The sequence below is a fragment of the Camellia sinensis genome, chromosome 11 (genome assembly GCF_055761805.1).
Source record: "Camellia sinensis isolate YWXY chromosome 11, ASM5576180v1, whole genome shotgun sequence".
NCBI lineage: Eukaryota > Viridiplantae > Streptophyta > Magnoliopsida > Ericales > Theaceae > Camellia > Camellia sinensis.
The window spans coordinates 25,665,100-25,669,747 of record NC_138971.1 but is presented as its reverse complement, the minus strand read 5'-3'; the positions used below and the strand labels follow the sequence as shown (position 1 = coordinate 25,669,747).

The 4,648-nt window shown below is 32.8% G+C and overlaps 1 long non-coding RNA gene across 1 annotated transcript; it reads right to left on the bottom strand.

The window, feature by feature from the left end:
- Positions 1-555: 555 nt before the first annotated feature.
- LOC145801885 (uncharacterized) lies at positions 556-4,386 on the bottom strand. Its single transcript, XR_014343657.1, has 2 exons — positions 1,500-4,386; positions 556-811 (listed from the first exon to the last, which is right to left on the bottom strand). It is a non-coding gene; the product is annotated as an uncharacterized LOC145801885 (long non-coding RNA).
- Positions 4,387-4,648: the final 262 nt, after the last annotated feature.

Here is a 4,648-nt window from a genome sequence, read left to right as displayed (position 1 = left end):
CCAGTTTTTTGTCTATACCAGTATAAGAAAATATAACAAAAAACACCCTAAATACTACATAATATACCAGTATAAGAAAATCTCTAAACCATATGTTAAAAAAAAACCACTCATTTTCTTATAATATAAACTACAATATATGCTGGTATATTATGTTTATATTTTCTTAGTTTATATTATAAGAAAATATTTCATAGTTTATAAGAAAATATAACTACAATATATACTGGTATATTATCAACTAAGAAAATATATGCTGGTATATTTTCTTAGAATGCTATTCTTAACCATTAAGTATAAATATCATCCAGAGTGAATTTAATATATTTTACTGAGTATAAATTTAAGTATAGCTAAGTATAAATTTTATATATTTAATGACTCATATATCATCTAGACTCAACAATAACGCATCATTTTTTTAACATGCAATAACATAGTATACTTAAAGTCATTATCATCTAGACTCATATATCATCCAGACTCATCATGTAAGTCTAACATAGTATACTTAGGTAGTTGAGTCACATAAATCAGAACAATCTACACCACATGGAAATAAGAAGAAATCACCAAAATCACCAAAACATTTACAGTAGTATTTACAGTAATAAGAAGAAATCACCAAGAATCATGTGACCTTGAGTTATTTCAAAATCACCGAACTGAACTGGCTTCAAAACCAGCATGTTATTGAGTCATTAAGTATAAATATAATCAGTTTAAAAATCAGTTTCACATTACCGAGCAAAGTTCCCGGCTGAGATTACTGAGCAGCCGAGTTAATCATTTCCACCTCTGTTTCAAGTTCCTGTTTCACATGGAGCCAGAGTGAACAATGGTGAGAGTGGTCAGAGTGATCCACAGAATGGAAATATGAAACTCTAGTACAGCTGAACCATTAGATAATCAAGCATCAAATGCCTAGATTATCATGGCATCACCACTCACTAAAGTAAATTGTTTATAATTTTATCCATTCAAGGATAATGTCATCCTCATTCATAATCCTTAGAATGGTAATATGAGACTTCAGTCCAGCTGAATCATTTACATAACAACCAAGTATGTAACCAATGAACAGAGCTATGATAGCACAATGTTATCCTAATTACCTATAAGTCATAACCCAAGAATACACATGTCATGAGTTCATTTTTGTCCCAAGATGCATGGAAAGATATGAGCCTCGCTAATTGATGGGGATAATTACATTTTTTTGTCTCTAAAATATGCGTTTTGTGTTATTTTGATAACACTTGCCTCAGTTTTGTGTCGATAAACTATTATTTAAATGTAATTTAATAATTCAGCACTTGCGTCAATTTTTTCCTATTATGGTTTTCAATATTCACATCTCAATTAACTCTATTTCTATTGTTACTAAAGTTACATTCCACATTTTTTAAAGTGGTTTTAAACAATCAGACCAAAGCTAATAGATTCTTATGCATAACAGGATAGACAATAGAGTGCAATAATCTAAAACTTTTACATACATTAGAGCAAAGGAAGAGCTTGACAAAATTCTGTGTAAGAAGTCCCAAAGATTTTTCCTTCCTATTGTCTGTCAACAAAAGTATCTCTTCATGGTAAGTTCAACAATTAACCCAAGACTCACAACATTGACTTGTCCAATTGTTCAAGTATAATTACCAATTGACAAAACAAAAAGATCAGTAAGTAGCAATATAATAATAAGTATGTGATTGTAACAATATAATAATAAGTACGTGATTATATGCTCTGATTATTCAAAGCTGTTTTTTTTTTTTTTTTGCTTTGAATTTCTAACATGTAAACATAGAATTTCCTGTTTAATGTTGAAATTTCCTGTTTAAAAAAAAAAAAAAAAAAAATTGTCAAAATTTCGGAGGGAGGGTAACACCATAATAATTGAATCTCATTCTCCAAGCCAAGTTTGGTAATGGTAAGGAAGATCGAAGGTGCTGTGATTGTGTGAGAGAATAAAAATGAGAGAATACTCTATGAAAATGAGTATATAAAAATGAGAGACCCAATTCGGAGCTGTGCATAACTGTGCATATAAGAGACCCATGAGAGACCCATATGAAGCATATAACTGTGCATATAAGGAACCCAGCATCCATATGAAGCATATAAAAATGAGAGACCCAATTCGGACCTAGCATCCATCATAAAGGAACAATACTCATCCATCAAAAATGAGTATATAACTGTGCATATAAAAATGAGAGAATACTCATATGAAGCATCCAATAACTGTGCATATAACTATGCATATAAGAATTGGATAACTGTGCATATAAGAGACCCAATTCGGCAGTTAAGAGAGGAAAGGAAAGGAACCCGAAACATAATATATGAATTCAATAACTTTTGAATTTGAATTCAATAACTGTGAGCTAAGAGTGCAGTCTGTGAGCTAAAATGTTGACATGTGCTTGCCTCCAACCTTCTCAAATCAATTTGGGAAGAAGACAGAGGGTATGGGGGAGTATGGGTAAGAAGACAGAGGGTAAGAAGACAGTCTGCTTCTCTCAATACACACCTCACTATCTGCTCCTCAACTCTGCAGCAGTATGGGAAGAAGACAGAGGGTATGGGGGAGACAGAGGGTATGGGGCAGACACAGAAATGTGTTGGGCGGGAAACTTTTGATACATTTTGATATAAACCATTGATCTAAACCATTCATATATACTTGGGATTAATCTTAGCCATTGGATCAAAATGTATCTCACATACATTTTGATACATTTTTCAAAAACCTTTGTGACTTATTATATAGATGTTAGGTAAAAATGGTGAAACAGAAATTCATGACAATCCATAATTAGCCATGACCTTTTCAATTAAGAAAAACTGATAATATTATCAATTTTACTAAATATAGCTTATTAGTTTAAATTTTTTTAGATAAAACCTAAACTATCATAAATATTTATAAATTAAACTTTTAGGTAATTAACTCTTACTTATTCTACCATCATTCTAAAAGGAGACGGTAAGTATGATATTAATATCATAAAAAAAATCTCTCCCTCGTAATGAGACTCTCATGATAACAACTGGACTCTCAAATCACTTTCAAGTTCTATTATCCCATCTAAAACCGATTGATGTTTGGAAAGAGATCATTTACGTATTTTCTATGTTCAATATTACAATCACAAACTTATTTTTAGAGTGACAAAGCAGCATTGTGTACACCAACATCAAGCCCTATTGAATCACATTAGTGACTTCAAACTTGAATAGCACAGTATGTCATACTCCATCAAATTTAAAAATAAATATAAAAATAATAATAGTAAAATTAAAAATAACCTTACAAAGTTACCATGTATTGTAAATGAATAACATAAAGCAAGTCAGTCTACTCTTAAGATTCGTTTATTATGATTAAATCACAAATTAAGACTCAAGAACATAATAAAGTTGAATTGAATATCAATTTCATCATCATGTTGAGTTATTCATTTATTCTATTCACGAAGTAGTTTTTCGTTCTGTATAAAAAAAATTGTGTATAATTTTTTTCATTATTTATATGATTTCCGAAATTGTATTTTTCGGAGAATGATTTCTGGGTGGCTGAGCGTAAATCTAGGGTTTGAGAGAGAGGGAGAGAGAAGAGGAGCAAACAGAGGAGCGAACTTGGTGAGCCAATCGAAGTACAGTTTCACAGTTCTCAATCGGATCAATTGAAAACCCTACCAAAACACTGAAGTGGGGAAAAAAACTCAAAAGTTCCAACAAAAAAATGCAATAACTGCAATAATTAGGCAGTTGCTCTCAACAATGGCTTTAATCAAGAAGGATGAAATAAACCAATAAAGGGGGGAAAAAAAGGCAAACAAACACATATTACTAAACTAAATCTTACAAACTTGATTTAGAGCAATCCAAATACCTAAAAAACCCTAATTAACAAATCAATTTAAGGTTTAGAAAAACAAAAATCAAAACCAAAATGAGTAATCTGTTATATGATCAAAGCCCCAACTCTTCGGGATATATGATCAAAGCCACAAAACTATAATGAAATCGAAAGGGTTTGTAAGGGAATCTTACCTTGCGATGAAGAGGAGCGTGACGAATGAGGAGGAGGAGGAGCGTTGGTAGCGAAGAGGGTGGGAAGGAGGAGCGTCGGTAGCAAAGAGGGTGGGGTTTTTTTTGCTTCTATCGAAGAAGAGAAGAACAGAGAGTGAGAGAGAGAGAGAGAGGGGGAAGGTGGGGAGGATGGGATCAGACGTGGATATATTTGGGAGGCAATCCTCATTCATTTTAACCAATCTGAACCGTGGATATAAACTTAAGATTCATCTCAACCGTTAATATCAAATGTATCTCACACACATTTTATACATTTTCAAAAACCCTCTTCCCTTATTATATAGATATTGCTAAGGGCTGGTTTTTGCTTCTGTTTTTCTAACCTAGAACCAAGAGGAAAGCCTCTCTCTCATAGGAATCCCTCTTGCAAAGCTTATACAACAAGCTTGGCTAGAGGGAAATCCCTCCATACACGTGTATGGAGGGGGGAGGAGTTGGTGCCAGCTATCACAGCTGGCACAAAATATCTCCATAAAGTGGATGAACAGTGGTCGGCTGCCCAAAAATGTCATTTCGACAAAAAACAGTGCCGACCGGCAACAAATTA